The sequence below is a fragment of the Chelonia mydas genome, chromosome 15 (assembly GCF_015237465.2).
Source record: "Chelonia mydas isolate rCheMyd1 chromosome 15, rCheMyd1.pri.v2, whole genome shotgun sequence".
Taxonomy (NCBI): Eukaryota; Metazoa; Chordata; order Testudines; family Cheloniidae; genus Chelonia; species Chelonia mydas.
The window spans coordinates 2,980,679-2,999,643 of record NC_057856.1 but is presented as its reverse complement, the minus strand read 5'-3'; the positions used below and the strand labels follow the sequence as shown (position 1 = coordinate 2,999,643).

Genomic DNA, 18,965 nt, shown 5'->3' with positions numbered 1-18,965 from the left:
GCCCAAGACTTGGGATTTGAATCCCAGCTCTGGCAGGGGGCGGACTGTCCTGGCTACCCTCCACACACCACCAATGAAGTGAAGGTTCTCCAGGCTGGGCCAGTGAATAGGGCACTGTTCTGGAAGTCAGGAGACCTGGAGTCTAACTCGTGGTGACCTGCTGTATAACTCTGGCAAGTCCCTTTGTCTCCCTGGCCTCCAGTTTCTCCTTTGGAAAGCCCTGTGAGAACCAAGGACGAGAAGTGCTGTGTAACAGCTAAGCATTACTGCAGGCAAAAAGGAAGGAGGCACTACCAAGAATTCCACAGAGACAGGAAAACAAGGAGCTGCTGCTCCCAAAGCCAACAGCTCTGGGAACCCACATTAGCAGATTCTAACAAACACTTTTCCTTTCACTCCTCTCTCCTCTGAAAGGCACAGCTCCCAGATTGGCTGGTGGCTCACAGAACCACACAACCAGCAAGGGGAAGGCCCTTTCACGCAACCAGGGTGAAGGGAGAATCCAAATTCACCAGTTAAACCTTGTCCCAGGGTGTCTGGGCCTTTTCAGAGGGTGCGGGGGGTCCAGTACACCTGCGACTAATTACCTGCTGCCCAGCTAGGCTAAAGGGAGAGACAGCAGCTAGGGAGAACAGCAGCTGAGAGTCCAGAAGGAGACCTGTGCAACCCCTGACTGGAAAGGGGAGACACCACAGGCCTGAGAATGGAGGCACTCAGGGGAAGCTGATGGTGGAGACTGAGCAGGGCCTGGGAGGGCTGAAAATTGTTCCTAGTGGAGAGGCCTGGAGTCAGACAGACCTCAGGAAGGAAGGGCTGTGCCCAGTGGGAGATGGGGCAGGAGATGTGGCAGAGACTTTGCTTTGGGTTTGACTTTACCTTGGATTAATGACCCAGTCCACAAGAAAAGGGGTTGGTATTGGGTATAAGTCTCTGGATTATTCCTGGGAACCTGTGAAGGAGAAATTGAGGCAGGGTGTGGCAGAGCCATGCTTGGCTAGCAGGGGGCGCAACAGGGCAGACATGACAAACCAAACCCCAAGCGAAAACAGAGCTGCAGGAGCCCGAGGGCATCGCAGTGAGCACAGGCCTCCTTAGGAAGAGAGCTGGGTACGCTGCTGTCCAGCCACATCTCATCTAATGCATGCACTGGGAGTCAGAACACAAAACAGGTTTTCTGCCAATGGGTGAAATTCCAAGCTAGAAGACCCCACAACTGCAGGCATGCGTGAAGAGGGGAATAAACAGAGAGAGACCCTGACAAAATACATTAAAAGAATACCACACTTTGCTTCTCATTACAAGCATCATGGATTCATTCATGAGCTAATTATAATACCTACAATAGAAACATTTATTATTAATAAAAACTATTCAAAAAAGCACAGCCAGCTGGAGTCACCAGCTCTAATTTTAGGTTTTGTTAATAATAGCAGTAGTTTTGAGAGAGGTTTTTTTTTATTATTTCAAGGAAAGCATGTTGGTCTTTTAAATGTAAACGTTCCTTTGTAGTTTCAGAGTAGCAGCCGTGTTAGTCTGTATCCGCAAAAAGAAAAGGAGGACTTGTGGCACCTTAGAGACTAACCAATTTATTTGAACATAAGCTTTCGTGAGCTACAGCTCACTTCATCGGATGCATTCAGTGGAAAATACAGTGGGGAGATTTTATATACACAGAGAACATGAAACAATGGGTGTTAACATACACACTGTAACCAGAGTGATCAGGTAAGGTGAGCTATTACCAGCAGGAGAGAAAAAAAACCTTTTGTAGTGGTCATCAAGGTGGGCCATTTCCAGCAGTTGACAAGAACATGTGAGGAACAGTGTGTGTGTGTGTGGGGGGGGGGGGATAAACATGGGGAAATGTAGTGTTTGCATCCCAAAGATGGTGCTAGTGTAGGAGAGAAACAGAAGTGAAACTAGAGACTGTTCAGTCTCACTTTTGTCTCTAGTCTAGTTTCATTCTCCGAGGCAGGTGAAATTCAGAGAGGAAGGAAACTAGAGTAACAAACGTCCTTTCAGTTTTCATAGTCCAAAGTGTGATTCCTAACTCAGGTAGCAGCATTTTTGCATATTATTTGTATGTCGATTGTCTCCTGGCCGTGTCTTTTTAATGACACCGTCACTGTCCACCTGACACCTCAGGACTGTGTCATATTTCTTACATTTTTATTTACCCGAATGTATGTCCTTCAATACCTGCAAACAAAACACGTGATCAATTAAGGAAAAGGAATGTAGCACATTTAATAAGATTATGTTTGTTAAAACAGACTAAATTCCAGTTCAATTCATTATAATCCCTCAACCTAATTTCTCCCTGTAGCTTCAGCAGGATACAGTAAGAAGCAAACCATCTTCACTATCTGTTCTAAATTGCTATGTAGAGTCACTGCGCACAGTTAAGCAGCTGCCCCCTCCCCTCCACGAGGTGACTGCATTTCTGTAGGGGACAAGGTGATCCCTATTAGCCTGATCCTGCCAGCCCTGACTCGCATGAGATGCCCTACTGTGAGTCAGGACCACCCACTTGCAGCACTGGCTCTCTCTCTCTCTCTCTCTCTCTGTTAAATATGTAAGTTTCTTAGGGATATTGGAGGACAGACATACAAGCTGGTGTGTATTATTACTATAGTACTATTCACTGAATTCTCAAACAGCTATGCATCCACATGAATATATATTAGACACAAAACACTCTGTTAAAAAACATAAAGGCTGCAAAGTCAAGCACTCAAAAGATAGGAAATGCCAGAATTAAGGTTGCCTGTAAAACATTAATTTGCCCCCCCCGTAGGCACCTGCATTATGACACAGGCATCATCACATACAATTTTTCCCCAGGGCCCCTGCCTCATTCAGTGTACAGAATAAACTGGCTCTGAGGATGAATCAGGGTTCTGCAGTGAAGGAGGCTGTTGTCTATCTGTGTCCCTCTGTCCTGCTTGATTCTCACCAGCCTCCTTGTCCTCCCCTACCCTGCTGGTCCGGCTGTTGTCCATTTACATTTGTATCAGGTGGCTTCTTCCATCACAATACCTGGGCAGCAGCAGGGGGGTCGGTGAGAGCACAGGAGAGACAGGCTCCCTGAGGTCAGCTATAGTGCCCAACCCAACTCTGGCTGGAGCAGCTGGAGCTCCCGTTACAGGGAAAGTCCAGCTTTATCCCTGTAGCCCTGGGCTGGACGGAGCATCCTCAGTCACTCCATGGGGATGGTGCTTGCACAGTCTGGTCAGCACTAGTTGCTGGGATAGGCAGTACAGTTCTCAGGATGGACTCCTCAGAGGTTTCACTGATTACGCTCTAGCAAGTCTCTATGGAGCACATGAATGGAGATTTTTCAAAGGCTTATAACTTTGTCAAATGTGGGCAGAATTTCCTGGGCACAGCAAAAGACACATCCCTGACACAAAGGCCATCCCCTGCCAAATTTCAAGTCCCTGCTTCAAAGCACAGGGGTGTTAGAGCTTCTCAAACAAAAGCTCACCAAAAGTTTTTTAAATGTCAAAACAATGTATGTTTCCCTGCCCTTGTTCCCAGAAATGGGCTGCCCACTTTGGGCACAACTTTCCAAAAAGATTCAGCCTCAAGCAGACATCCGACGTGGAAAACTTCAACCAAAATAATTAAATGTTGGCATTTATAAGCAACTGAACACAGGGTCTTATAATGGGAAGTGTTGTGCAACCTTAAAGATAGGTGGTCTTCTCACCCCATTATCTATCCCTACAAGACAAACTACATAAACTTTACATGGCTAGAGAGAATTTCCAAGACTTCATTTTCACAGAACTATACAGTGCCTGTGGTTGGGAGGGTATTTCTTGTTAACCTATACAAACAGAAAGCTCAATATGCACTCCTTCCTGTGTCTGGCTGTTCCTAGCATTCCTCCTTACAGGGCCCCTTGTTCCATTTGCTTCAGAGAGACTCTCAACCTTTTAAACTCCTAGTTTAGAGCTAATGAGACCCACCTAGTCTGACTGCTGGGGTGAGTCAGCAGGATGGCTCTGCATCTTTAGAGCCTACAGTCCTGTCATTCCACCTATTAAGTTAGCAAATAAACATCCCCAAAATAGTGGCAATGTCTTCCTTCCCTCATGCAGCAGGATCTTCTATTCTATTGTATGCAGGTTCTTATACTGCCCTCACTGCCATAGCATCTGAGTGCCCTCCAGAAGTACTCTAAGAAACATGACTAACATCTCTAAACCTGACCCACAGTTGGGGGCCAGCGCACTATTTCACTTCTCCATCCATAGTGGAAACAATCTGGGAGAGGTCACTTTTGCCAGTAATTTGAACAGGTCCTTTTAAATCATAGAGAAGTAACGTATAAGCAGCTATAATCACCTCTTGGTGAACGTTCCATAGGCTATACCTTCCTCCCAAGAAATGCCCTAAGCAACAATCGCTGCTGTCGTGAACTGAAAAGAATGGGGGTTCAGATTTTTTTTTGTGAGTCATGCAGTCCCCACTGGAACAGTCAGGGTGTATTTAGAAGACTAATGTCTTAGATCAGTGGTACTCAGAGTGAGGCTCTCAAGCTGCAAGTGGCTGTTAACATGTCTCCTGGAGCTCTTTGCAGCACATGATGCTAAAACACTGTGTGACTGAACGTACAGAGCTCTGACGCAATGAATTCACACTGCTGTGGCCCTGCTGAGTAATGCTGATTGCTAATTTGGCTCCTGAACCACTGAGGTCTGAGTATCACTGTCCAACACATTTTTAGTCACGGGTCTGCTTGGAATCGTCCTTCTCCAATCATTCCAGCCTGCATATAATCTGTATTTAATTATGCACAGCCCCATCATTCACTCCTAACCAATAAGTCAGCTTCAGTCAGACGATCTGCAAGAAAGCAAGCATTTCAGTAACGAAGCAGAGCAGCTGTATGATACGCATGTCACAAACCTAAAGGGATATGGCCACAAACCCCATTCATCTCCTACCACTTCCAGGCATCTCCTCTTCACAGTCAACTTGATTGTTAAGCCATGGTCAGGAAACTTGAGGCTCAAACCCACATATGCAGATATGAAAAGCCATTGAGAGAAAGGGAGATTTTGGAGGTCTGGTTTGACCTTTCTCAGCTGAGGCAGCATATACTTAATATACACCGGTGGAAAAGAACAATGCAGGTTTATGTCAGTATTCTGTGGTAGGTAATTTCTTTCCATACATTGGTTTAAAAAGGTCAATCTTAAAAATAGCTCCAACACTCCAGGTCTTACAATGCTAATAATACTTTGTCCTTCTCAAGCATCTTCCATCTCAGCCCTCAAAGTGTCTTACAAACACAAAGCGTGTGGCAAACACTCATGATTTAGGCCTCCCACCCACCCCCATGACAGAGGCATTATCTTCATATTACAGAAGTGGCAACAGAGGCAAAAGAAAGGGCAGGCCCACATTTTCGAGAGAAGGCCTTTGACTTTGGTTGTCTTAATTCTGAGATGCCCAGCTTGCGATACTGGGACTTGATTCTCAGAGCTCACAAGCATCCTTGGCTCCAACTTCAGCTAATGGAATGTGTGGGTGCTCAGCACCTCTGAAAGTCTCAAGCTGTCTACCCAAAACCTGAGGCACCCAGAAGCAGGAGTCACCCTAGAACATGGGGGTCAAAGTGACTTGCCCAGGGTCACATAGGAAGTCAAAGGAGAAAATCTCAGCTCTCTGTCGGCCCAGCTAGGCAGACACATGGAAGGCCTTGAATTAGTTTTATACCAGAGATAAAACTACTAACTTGCTTTTCCTCAAGTCCAGTTGCCTGGGGGAAGAGGGTAGATTCTCTCCTTGTTACCCTCCCTAGCTGACTTTCTTTAATTCAAAGAGCAACATCAGAATGACAAAAATGCCTGTGGGCTGTATCCTGCTCCCATGGGGTCAATGGTGGATAGACAGTCGTCCTTGCTACATCGGTTTTGCATGACTAACAAACACGAAATTCACCCTACTGATGAGGATAAACGGAATAAAATAACCCTTCTCCCAGCCTGGGATCCTGAGGAGCTAAAGGACAGATCTTTTATTAGTACATAACGTTTCTGCTCATGTATGCTTCTCTTATGCCTGCCCTTTAGCAGTGTAAATTGCCTAGGATCACGTTTTACATATTTATGGACCATAAACTGCTAAGCAGATGGACTGTACAGACAATCTGTCTCTAGCTGTGTTCTTGCAGTTTGTCTGATAGGACCCTGGTCTTTCTTCCTCGAAGTCAATGGGAGGTTTTGCTATTGATTTCAACAGGAGCAGGACTGGACCCTGACCGCAATGCACCGACAAACACAGATAAAGGCAGAAGCAGGCAAACTTTTTGGCCTGAGGGCCGCATCAGGTTTCTGAAATTGTATGGAGGGCCGGTTAGGGGAGGCTGTGCCTCCCCAAAGAGCTAGGCATGGCCCGGCTCCCGCCCCCATCCGACCCCCCCTGCTTCTCGCCCCCTGATGGCCCCTTGGGGACTCCTGCCCCATCCAACCCCCCCTGTTCCCTGACGGCCCCTCGGGGACCCCTGCCCCATCCACCCCCCCTGCTCTCGGTCCCCTGACTGCCTCCGGACCCCCCACCCCTAACTGCCCCCCGCCGTCCCATCCAACCACCCCTTCTCCCTGACCGCCCCCGGACCTCTGGCCCCTAAGTGCCCCCCACCCCTAACTGCCCACCACCACCCCATCCAACCCCCCTTCTCCTTCCTGACTGTCCCCCACCCAGGACCCCTGCCCCAATTCCACCCCCTGTTCCCCACCCTCTGACCGCCCCGACCCCTATCCATGCCCCTGACCACTCCCCGAACTCCCCTGCCCTCTATCCACACACACCCCCCCGCCGTTCTCTGCCCCCTTACCTCACTGCCTGGAGCACCGGTGGCTGGGGGGCGGCTGCACCAGGACAGGAAGCTGTGCCGCGCAGCCCAGAGCACCGGGTCAGGCCAGGCTCTGCAGCCCCACAGCCCAGAGCATTGCGCCACTCAGTGGCGGGGCTGTGGGGGAGGGGGAACAGCAGGGGAGGGGCTGGGGACTAGCCTCCCAGACCAGGAGCTCAGGGGCCGGGCAGGATGGTCCTGCAGGAAGGACGGTCCCGCGGGCTGGATGTGGCCCACGGGCCGTAGTTTGCCCAGGTCTGGATTAAGGCCTCGCTTTGCTCTGGTCAGCCGGGCCTCGGTGCAGTGAATTAAAATGCACAGAATCACTGCAAAAGATGAGACAGGAATGGCCCCAGAGAAAATGCACAGCAACATATTGTGTTGTCATTCATAGCTTACTATCAAATAATGAAAACAGAACCTAAGACTTGAACTAGGGAGTCACCACCCCTCCTTCACACCGTGAAAAGCTGACAAGTAACACATCAGCGGCTTTCTGACTGGGAATGGCTTTGAATATTTGTCTTCTTGTCACTGGAATCTGGCATTAAAATGCAGGTCTCTGTTCCCCAAAAGTATCAATGCTTCACATGGATCAATAGACGTTGATAGTACAGAAGACAGATTTTTATTGTCTTCTTGAAAAGGGGATGAAATATTGACATTCTACAGCAACATATATCAGTCTTTGAAGAACAATGTCCTCCATGAATAAAACATTCATTCATATATTTCATCATAACACCCAAAGGCCAAGTAATCATTCCCTGAGAACCATGCATGAAGTAGTTCGCAATTCACAGAGACTCACTACCTGCATTAGAATTACATTTTTAAAAAGTCTTAAGCAAATTATTCTGCACATGACAGTAAGAAAAATAAAATTCTGGACTAACATAGTTTTAACAAAGTGGAAAGTTCAGTGCTATGGACCTTAAATGTTCACTGTTCTCTGATTTTAAATCACAGTATCAGGAGCACCAGAGGATCTTTCATTTCCCCACCCCCCATATCTCATATTTCCCTCCCCTGAATGCCTCCTTAAAACAGTGTGAGCTTTCTGCCCCCTGCCAGATGTACAGAAATCTACTGTGAATGTCTAATAGCACTATTCAAATGTTCTCTCTAATTCAGGTAATTTATTATTTAAAGATAAAAAAGCAGCAAAATCTAATCATACAGGTTCCTTTTGCTCAACCAAAATGTTAGGGGCCCAGGCACCAAAGGCAAAAGAAATCTGTCACTGCACTTTAACTCTGGATTAAAAACAGGGAGGTGCTTTTCTTCAGACACACTGGACAATGTGACTGTCATGTGACCAATGGAGGAGTCTGACATTGTTTTAAATCGGTTTATATGCAGCCAGGAACTGCAACACGCCACGCCTGCTCCAGAGAGTGCAGGTCAAGTAGCTCCTGAAACGTAGCTAGTAAAGCCAACACTCCCAAACACAACTGGCAGATCTTTATTAATAATAATAATAATTATTATTAATAATAATTAATAAATAATCGTGGTGTGATATACGCTTGAGTAAAATTTTGATATTAGCCAGTTTTGTCCAGAATTAATACAGCAAAAATCCCGTGATTTAAGATATTTTATTAAATTAAAATTTAAAAATAATTGCAGTTGCCTAACTGTGCGACAAGGAGAACATCTGAATATGTTTCTTTCCTTTGGATGCTCTGTTCATTTCTAACAATTCACCTAACCAGCCAGGGTCCAAGCCTCAGAAATGTCACATAAATACCAAACACCCAAAACTAATGCAGCACAATATTAAGCAGTAGGTTTTCTCAGCTCCAACCAACATCTCCGCTATTGTCCGACAGACTACTGGAAAACAGAGACATTGACATCGTCGGATCAGAAAAATGTGAAGGTTTGTTTTACACAGTAATTCTAACCAGTTCTTTTCAGACAAGTCCCGCCAGCATGACAGCACTCCCTTCGCTGTACAAACCTTAAAATCAATACACAATTTTATACAGATTCTCAATTCTTTCATGGATCCCAAACCCACGAGCAGGGTCCAGGCAGCAGCCTGAAGAATCAGAAGCTGGAACCACCATAATTTAAAATCCACTTGATTTAAGAAACAAACTGAAACGTAAATTACAGTTGCCTGGAGTCTGCTGGAATGTGCCTGTCAAACCATGCTGCCTGTGTCACACTGAGCTGGTTAAAATAAATGTATTGTTTGTCTAGGAACCTGTCTGAGCCGCAGGAACTCAAAGATCTCAATTGCCAGTACTAGCAGTGTGCATACTCGCCCCCCTCCACTCCCCCTCGCATCTCCTGTCCAATCTCCCCAGCAGAGTAAGCCCTTCCAAGCTCTTTGTCTTGGCAGCAGGCAGTAACAACCCCCAGAGGTTGGCTTGTTTGTCTTTCTGTCTGACCTTGCCAGGTGATGGAGACCTCACTCTGATGGGGCCGCAGGCAGAGGTGACCCATGAGGTTTAGACACGTCTCCCCCATGGATGGATGGCAGGAGGGGGGCGGCTTGGGGGCACAGGAGACCCAGCACTTCTTGTGCGGTCCAGCTTCACAGGGAGACTGAGGAGTAGTTACTCAGAGGCAGTCTCCAGGCTCAGGGGAGGCTGGTGTTTTATACATATACACTGGACCAATTTGAATTTAAAAATCAAGTTTGCATGGGGGGGGGTACTGAAGTTATTAGCAGCCCCAATGCCTTCTCTCTCCCTGCCCACAACACCCAGAGCCCCGTCGCAGCACTAGGACATCCAGCCTGAGCCTGGCCAATGAAATGTGGCTGTGCCATAATGAGACCCAGAGCTTTTCTAGCTCATCTCTGTATCCCAGATCAATTAACCCAGCCTGGCAAAATTCACTTGCCTCCTTGCCCAGGGTGTCATTTCTTTGACTGGCTAGTAAAAGCCCATTACTCATCTCATTGCAGGGGAAGGTGAATGGGTTTGTTGTCTAGACTGGTAATAAATGTCAGTCAGGAAGACGCCCCTTTATCCAGAGCTCAGGGAAGCTGCGCCCCCTCCCCCCATCCCCTCTATGTCCTGGCAAGCTGCACCCTGCATGGCTAGATGCTGACCGTCCCCCATTCAGGAGAGGATGCAGTAAGCACGCTCAGCATCTCTTGGTCCCTTTCCCCTAGGGGTGCTCAGCAGAGGCTCCAGGCACTGGGCACAGCTGTCACCACAGGAGTCCAAGGGAAGAGAGGGCTGTAGGGGAGGGGGAGATCCCATCACATCCCCCTGTGCTCTGTGCTCTTGGAGGGAAGCTGGGAGTGGAAGTGAAAAACAATCTCTTTACTTACCCAGTGGTTCTGGTGCTGGTTCTGCCTCAGTGGGTGCCGGGGCACTGGAGGTTCTTGCAACACTAGCAGCTGGAGTGACACCGCACCGCCTCCTCCTGCCACACTGCTCCCGCGTTTTCTTTCTCTCCCTCTCAGTTCATCTTGCTGCCTGTTTGCATTTGATCTACAGCCCCTGCCTGTTTGCTGAGAGATCCAGCTAATCTCTGGACTGAATCTGCAGGCAGCTCCAACCAATCCCTACCCAGGAGAGCTCAGATCAGATCAGCACCAGGGACAGCTGCCAACCAAGCCTCCAAAAAGCCACAGCTACAAACTCAAGTAGAAGAGGCAGCTTAGTCTGTCATTTGCACATCAGGGAGATCACCAGCAGCAGCCCCAAAAGACTCTGAAAAAGCCGAGAAATGTGGTAACTCCATGCTCCAATTATGTATTTTCCCTTTTATTCCCCCTCCCCACCCCACAAAGGAGAGAGAGCAGTCTGAGGCTCAGACAGAGCCTTAGCACGCAGCTCATGCTGCAAGAGTCCACGCCTCGTGGCATTCTTGCCCCACCTAGACTCAGTCCACGCTAAGGGAATACAAAGTCTAGCAGACAACAAACTGGTGTCTCTTCACTTAACTACTCCAATGACTTCCAAGATCTCCTAGTTTTCATGATACAATGAACCTCGGCGACAAAGCAGCAAGGCACAAGACAGCTCTCCAATTCTCAGCCAGGCCAGGGTCACACATTGTTAAAATGCAGGGCCCAGAACACAAGACAAGGTCTTCAAGTCTATTTATAAAGGAAGCATTTGCCTGTATCCTAAAGCTTTAGAAATCTGATAAACCAGCAGTTGAAAGATAGGCTGCTTCTGGCAGCAAACTTTGCCAATATAATTTCATCGCTTCAAAATGTCCTGGCCTTCTGCAGTTATCAACTAAAAATTAACCCTTTAGAATTAAGCTATCACTCCAATTAATGTGTGAAATATGTGCAAAAATTCATTTAGCATCTGTATTGTTATTATTAATTACTGTTGGTTTTGATATTTATATTTTGGTAGCACATAAAGACCACAAAACTGGGTGGGCCTATTGTGCTAGGCATTCTACAGACACATAAGAAACAACAAAAAAAGAAAAGGAGTACTTGTGGCACCTTAGAGACTAACCAATTTATTTGAGCATAAGCTTTCGTGAGCTACAGCTCACTTCATTGGATGCATGCAGTGAAAAATACAGTGGGGAGATTTATATACACAGAGAACATGAAACAATGGGTGTTATCATACACACTGTAACCAGAGTGATCAGGTAAGGTGAGCTATTACCAGCAGGACAGCGGGGGGGGAAAAAACCTTTTGTAATGATAATCAAGGTGGGCCATTTCCAGCAGTTGACAAGAACGCCTGAGGAACAGCGGAGGGAGGAGGAAATGAACATGGGGAAATAGTTTTACTTTGTGTAATGACCCATCCACTCCCAGTCTTTATTCAAGCCTAAGTTAATTGTATCCAGTTTGCAAATTAATTCCAATTCAGCAGTCTCTTGTTGGAGTCTGTTTTTGAAGTCCTTTTGTTGAAGAATTGCCACTTTTAGGTCTGTAATCGAGTGACCAAAGAGATTGAAGTGTTCTCCGACTGGTTTTTGAACATTATAATTCTTGACGTCTGATTTGTGTCCATTTATTCTTTTAAGTAGAGACTGTCCAGTTTGGCCAATGTACATGGCAGAGGGACATTGCTGGCACATGATGGCATATATCACATTGGTAGATGTGCAGGTGAACGAGCCTCTGATCGTGTGGCTGATGTGATTAGGACCTATGATGGTGTCCCCTGAATAGATATGTGGACACAGTTGGCAACGGGCTTTGTTGCAAGGATAGGTTCCTGGGTTAGTGGTTCTGTTGTGTGATGTGTGGTTGCTGCTGAGTATTTGTTTCAGGTTGGGGGGCTGTCTGTAGGCAAGGACTGGCCTGTCTCCCAAGATTTGTGAGAGCGTTGGGTCATCCTTCAGGATAGGTTGTAGATCCTTGATGATACGTTGGAGAGGTTTTAGTTGGGGGCTGAAGGTGATGGCTAGTGGCGTTCTGTTATTTTCTTTGTTGGGCCTGTCCTGGAGTAGGTAACTTCTGGGTACTCTTCTGGCTCTGTCCATCTGTTTCTTCACTTCCGCAGGTAGGTATTGTAGTTGTAAGAATGCTTGATAGAGCTCTTGTAGGTGTTTGTCTCTGTCTGAGGGGTTGGAGCAAATGCGGTTGTATCGCAGAGCTTGGCTGTAGACGATGGATCGTGTGGCGTGGTCAGGGTGAAAGCTGGAGGCATGTAGGTAGGAATAGCAGTCAGTAGGTTTCTGGTATAGGGTGGTGTTTATGTGACCATCGTTTATTAGCACTGTAGTGTCCAGGAAGCGGATCTCTTGTGTGGACTGGTCCAGGCTGAGGTTGATGGTGGGATGGAAATTGTTGAAATCATGGTGGAATTCCTCAAGGGCTTCTTTTCCATGGGTCCAGATGATGAAGATGTCATCAATATAGCGCAAGTAGAGTAGGGGCGTTAGGGGACGAGAGCTGAGGAAGCGGCGTTCTAAGTCAGCCATAAAAATGTTGGCATACTGTGGGGCCATGCGGGTACCCATAGTAGTGCCGCTGATTTGAAGGTATACATTGTCCCCAAATGTAAAATAGTTATGGGTAAGGACAAGGTCACAAAGTTCAGCCACCAGGTTAGCCGTGACATTATTGGGGATAGTGTTCTTGATGGCTTGTAGTCCATCTTTGTGTGGAATGTTGGTGTAGAGGGCTTCTACATCCATCGTGGCCAGGATGGTGTTTTCAGGAAGATCGCCGATGGATTGTAGTTTCCTCAGGAAGTCAGTGGTATCTCAAAGATAGCTGGGAGTGCTGGTAGCGTAGGGCCTGAGGAGGGAGTCTACATAGCCAGACAATCCTGCTGTCAGGGTGCCAATGCCTGAGATGATGGGGTGTCCAGGATTTCCAGGTTTACGGATCTTGGGTAGCAGATAGAATACCCCTGCTCGGGGATCCAGGGGTGTGTCTGTGTGGATTTGTTCTTGTGCTTTTTCAGGGACTTTCTTGACAAATGCTGTAGTTTCTTTTGGTAACCCTCAGTGGGATCAGAGGGTAATGGCTTGTAGAAAGCGGTGTTGGAGAGCTGCCTAGCAGTCTCTTATTCATATTCCGACCTATTCATGATGATGACAGCACCTCCTTTGTCAGCCTTTTTGATTATGATGTCAGAGTTGTTTCTGAGGCTGTGGATGGCATTGTGTTCCACACGGCTGAGGTTATGGGGCAAGTGATGCTGCTTTTCCACAATTTCAGCCCGTGCACGTCGGCGGAAGCACTCTATGTAGAAGTCCACTCTGTTGTTTCGACCTTCAGGAGGAGTCCACTCAGAATCCTTCTTTTTGTAGTCTTGGTAGGAGGGTCTCTGTGGGTTAGTATGTTGTTCAGAGGTGTGTTGGAAATATTCCTTGAGTCAGAGACGTCAAAAATAGGATTCTAGGTCACCACAGAACTGTATCATGTTCGTGGGGGTGGAGGGGCAGAAGGAGAGGCTCCGAGAGAGGACAGATTCTTCTGCTGGGCTAAGAGTATAGCTGGATAGATTAACAATATTGCTGGGTGAGTTAAGGGAACCACTGTTGTGGATACTTCCTGTCCCAAATTCCAGAAGAAAAGACTTAACAGGTGAACAATGCAAACAAGGAGGCTGGGGGATGGGGGGAAGGAGAGAGAAGGTGATAAATCTAACAGTATGTGTTCCCCATATAAAATCCAGTCGCCCTATGGGTGCTGACAATGCGATATGGATTAACCAAACTATCAGAAAGAAAATATGTCCATCTGAAAAATGGCACCTCATCTTCCCCTTCAGTTTAAAAGCAGCCCCATCGTCCTGAGCTTATTGAGCACCATCTACTGTGCGTACGCAGGCCTGGTAAAGCTGTAACAGAACACAAGAGTGCAGGGTCATGGGGGTGCCACCATTCTAGGTGTATGTCACCTGTTCACAGGACACTGAAAAGACTCACTTCCGTTTAAGCTATAAAAAGGAGGCGGGGCGCTAGACTGGGAGTCCAGAGGTCTGTGCTCTCTTCCCAACTCTACCACTTTGGACAGGTCACTTAACCGCTCTGTGCTTTCAGCTTCCCGCCCCTCGCGTGAAGATAGCAACATTTTCCCACCTTCGCAGAACACTCGGAAATCTACCATAGAAAAGCGCTCTACTACTGTTGGCAGAGCGGGTACCCATACCGACAGCTACTGTTGCCTAACGTTTTCCACGGTAAGACTTCATTTTCAGTTGCTTATAACATTGCCAAACTTTAACCACTTGGTCTGAAATTTTCCAGGTGAGTGTCTGCTTCAGGCTGTGTGTTTTATTTGGTGGTGGTGGTTGCGTTTTTATTTTTATTTTGTGTTGATTTATTCTTTTTTCAGACGTTTCATCTAAAATGGTTCAGCGGTTTCCAAGAACAAAGGAAGAAGTATTGTTTTGCCCATATTAAAAATTCTAATAAGTGTTTCACTGAGGAGCTTTAGTGCCTCCCTGTTTTGGAGCACAGATGTCAGTGTGACACGGATGTGCCTTTTGTGGTCCCCATGAAAATGTGCCTAAATTTGGCCAACTTATGAGTCTCTGCGAATCTCAGTTTGCACATGCTCAGTAGAGATTTCAGAGTTGGGCAGCTAAATTATTTGAACATTCCTTCTGTACCGGGCATACTCCAGCCCGAAGCTGCATACAAATGTGGGGGCTAAACTGACGTTGCATGGGCAAGCTTAATTGTAACATTTCCTAACTTCTGAGTGCTTGACTTTGCAACCTTAAAGTTTGTTAGCATAGTTTTGTAAAGCAAAGAAGTTCAGATTCAAAGGCACCATAGCACTGATCATTCTTAATGCACTAGTCTTACCATTTATATTGTCCTTATCAGAATAGCTCGCTAAGTGATGCTCTAAATGAGCAAGAAAACATTTTTACATGATTTCACAATACGAAATATGGGTTGCAGAGTTTAAAAATAAAAAAATCTGTCTGACTATGAACATTTTGTGGCAACACCTTTACTCCAGAGCCCTGCATGCACTAACGTACTGGCTCACCAAAACGCATAGCAACACAGACGATGGCACTGTGCATGTGTTTTCATCTCCATTGCACAGTTTGTTCACATGGAGAAGACTCTTACCTTGTGAACTTTCAGATTGCTGGGCTCTGCCAAACGAACACAGCCGTCTGTTAGTACAGTGCCTTATTTCTTGGATGGCACAACTCAGAGTTAGTAAAAGTTAAACACACTCAGAGCTTTCTGTTTCCCTCATGACACCAGCCGTTTTCAGTCTCTGCTACCAGCAATAATAGCTGACATTATCTACCCATCTAGACATTTTAGGGATTCCCATTGACTTCAATGCCCTTATGCCCTATCCATCACTGAGGTGCTTTTCGTCCTAAAGGATCCCAGAGCACTCTCTAAACTAAGGCCCTCACCTGCAAACCACTCCTCATGGGCAGAGCCAGTGTAAGATCAGATTGTGCCCAGAACACTGACCTCTCACCCAGCAGAGGGTTGATGTTTTCCCCTTTATTCTGGATGCCCCAAGACTCCAGGAGAGGCTGCTCTGCAAGGCAGGAATCTCCAGTTTAGGTTTTGCACATGCCCTCAACAGAGCAATGGCATCCATGCCCCACTCCCTCACTCCTCCATGGACCAGTCATGCACCTAGCAGGACTCATCTGTGCAGGACTGGGGCTGTACTGTGCATGCGATGGAGTCACAGAGTGGCTGGCCCTTGTACATGAAGCAGAACCTGATCCCCTGTGCCAGAACAGCTGCTCCCCTCTGGCCAATTAAGAGGGTGAAACAGCCCATGAGACTGTAAAGGATCAGGCAGAATCCGAGTGGGGTGAGACCTGGAGAAAGGCAGGCAAGAAAAATCAGGGGACTGGGACAGGTCTCTGGGGAAAGCGGCTGAGAGCAGCAGGCTCTTTGCAGGCCTTCCAGGAAAGCAGAAGAAATTATCCGGAAGCCAGAGGAGAGACTAGCTGGCTGACCTTCCTGAGCCAATGCCAAAGGGCCGAGGCAGCGGTGCGCAAACTTTTCCAGTCACGCCCCCCTTACAATTAACAGAATCTGTCCGCATCTCCCCCACTGCTGCACAGCCAGGGCTACCTCAGCCAGGGAGCTGGGGATGGAGGTGGAGCTGGGCTGGGGGTGGAGTGGGCCTGGGGGCAGTTCTGGGAGCTGAAAGGAGTTGGGGATGGAGCTGGGCTGGGGGCGGGGCAGGGCTGGAAGCATGGCACTACCTCCTTGCCCTCTGTAGGGACTGGCCCATGCGCCACCATGTGCCCCTCAAACATTCTGCCATGCTCCTCTCAGGGGGCGAGCCCCACCGTTTGGGAACTATTTGGCTGAGGGCTAGGAAGCCTGTGGAAGTGCTAGTCAGCTCTCCCTCCTGAACCAGAGAGGGGAGAAGGCTGAGAGCAGCAGAGGGGGATGACATGAGATAGGCCACAGTCGCGCTGGAGAGCCGGGGCGCGCTGAGGGAGGCCGGAGCCACGCTGGAGAGCTGGGGCGCACTGAGGGAGGCTGGGGCTGTGGTAAGGGAGGCCGGGGCCACACTGGAGAGCTGGGGCGCACTGAGGGAGGCCATGGCGCGCTGAGGGAGGCTGGGGCCACGCTGGAGAGCCGGAGCACGCTGAGGGAGGCCGGGGCGCGCTGAGGAAGGCCGGGGCGCGCTGAGGGAGGCCGGGGCCATGCTGGAGAGCTGGGGCACGCTGAGAGAGGCTGGGGCCACGCTGGAGAGCTGGGCGCGCTGAGGGAGGCTGGGGCCATGCTGGAGAGCTGGGGCGCGCTGAGGGAGGCCGGGGTGCGCTGAGGGAGGCCGGGGCCACGCTGGAGAGCTGGGGCGCACTGAGGGAGGCCGGGGCCATGCTGGAGAGCTGGGGCGCGCTGAGGGAGGCCGGGGCGTGCTGAGGGAGGCCGGGGCGCTCTGAGGGAGGCTGGGGCCACGCTGGAGAGCTGGGGCGCGCCGAAGGAGGCCGGGGCGCGCTGAGGGAGGCCGGGGCCATGCTGGAGAGCTGGGCGCGCTGAGGGAGGCCGGGGCACGCTGAGGGAGGCCGGGGCCATGCTGGAGAGCCGGGGCGCACTGAGGGAGGCCGGGGCCATGCTGGAGAGCTGGGGCACGCTGAGGGAGGCCGGGGCGCGCTGAGGGAGGCCGGGGCATGCTGAGAGAGACTGGGGCCATGCTGGAGAGCCGGGGCGCGCTGAGGGAGGCCAGGGCATGCTGAGGGAGGCCGGGGCCATGCTGGAGAGCTGGGGCGCGCTGAGGGAGGCCAGGGTGCGCTGAGGGAGGCCGGGGCCGCACTGGAGAGCCGGGGCATGCTGAGGGAGACCAGGGCCGCGGTAAGGGAGGCCGGGGCCACGCTGGAGAGCTGGGGCACGCTGAGGAAGGCCGGGGCTGCGCTGAGGGAGGCCGGAGACACGCTGGAGAGCTGGGGCGCGCTGAGGGAGGCCGGGGCTGTGGTAAGGGATGCCGGGGCCACACTGGAGAGCTGGGGCGCACTGAGGGAGGCCATGGAGCGCTGAGGGAGGCTGGGGCCACGCTGGAGAGCCGGAGCATGCTGAGGGAGGCCGGGGCGCGCTGAGGAAGGCCGGGGCGCGCTGAGGGAGGCTGGGGCGCGCTGAGGGAAGCTGGGGCCATGCTGGAGAGCTGGGGCGCGCTGAGGGATGCCAGGGCCACGCTGGAGAGCTGCGGCGTGCTGAGGGAGGCTGGGGCCATGCTGGAGAGCTGGGGCGCCCTGAGGGAGGCCGGGGCGCGCTGAGGGAGGCCGGGGCACGCTGAGGGAGGCCGGGGCCATGCTGGAGAGCTGGGGCACGCTGAGAGAGGCTGGGGCCACGCTGGAGAGCTGGGCGCGCTGAGGGAGGCCGGGGCCATGCTGGAGAGCTGGGGCGCACTGAGGGAGGCCGGGGCCACGCTGGAGAGCTGGGGCACGCTGAGGGAGGCCGGGGCGTGCTGAGGGAGGCCAGGGCCATGCTGGAGAGCTGGGGCGAGCTGAGGGAGGCCGGGGCGCGCTGAGGGAGGCCGGGGCCATGCTGGAGAGCCGGGGCGCACTGAGGGAGGCCGGGGCCATGCTGGAGAGCCGGGGCGCACTGAGGGAGGCCAGGGCCATGCTGGAGAGCTGGGGCACGCTGAGGGAGGCCGGGGCGCGCTGAGGGAGGCCGGGGCACGCTGAGGGAGGCCGGGGCATGCTGAGAGAGACTGGGGCCATGCTGGAGAGCCGGGACGCGCTGAGGGAGGCCAGGGCATGCTGAGGGAGGCCGGGGCCACGCTGGAGAGCTGGGGCGCGCTGCGGGAGGCCAGGGTGCGCTGAGGGAGGCCGGGGCCGCACTGGAGAGCCGGGGCATGCTGAGGGAGACCAGGGCCGCGGTAAGGGAGGCCGGGGCCACACTGGAGAGCTGGGGCACGCTGAGGAAGGCCGGGGCCATGCTGGAGAGCTGGGGCACGCTGAGAGAGGCTGGGGCCACGCTGGAGAGCTGGGCGCGCTGAGGGAGGCTGGGGCTGTGGTAAGGGAGGCCGGGGCCACACTGGAGAGCTGGGGCGCACTGAGGGAGGCCATGGAGCGCTGAGGGAGGCTGGGGCCACGCTGGAGAGCCGGAGCATGCTGAGGGAGGCCGGGGCGCGCTGAGGAAGGCCGGGGCGCACTGAGGGAGGCTGGGGCGCGCTGAGGGAGACTGGGGCCATGCTGGAGAGTTGGGGCGCGCTGAGGGATGCCAGGGCCACGCTGGA

At 50.8% G+C, this 18,965-nt stretch overlaps 1 protein-coding gene across 6 annotated transcripts in view; it reads right to left on the bottom strand.

The window, feature by feature from the left end:
• The window catches only part of OSBP2 (oxysterol binding protein 2), a 344,207-nt gene that overhangs the window by 204,600 nt on the left and 120,642 nt on the right, over nt 1–18,965 (bottom strand). Inside the window, exon 1 of one of the 6 annotated variants that reach the window (XM_043529961.1) lies at nt 10,164–10,296. The exons of the other annotated variants lie outside the window; for them this stretch is intronic. The gene's annotated coding sequence lies outside the window, so the exon portion shown is untranslated. Of the gene's footprint in view, nt 1–10,163; nt 10,297–18,965 lie in introns of those variants that run through there. 6 annotated transcript variants of the gene reach the window in all.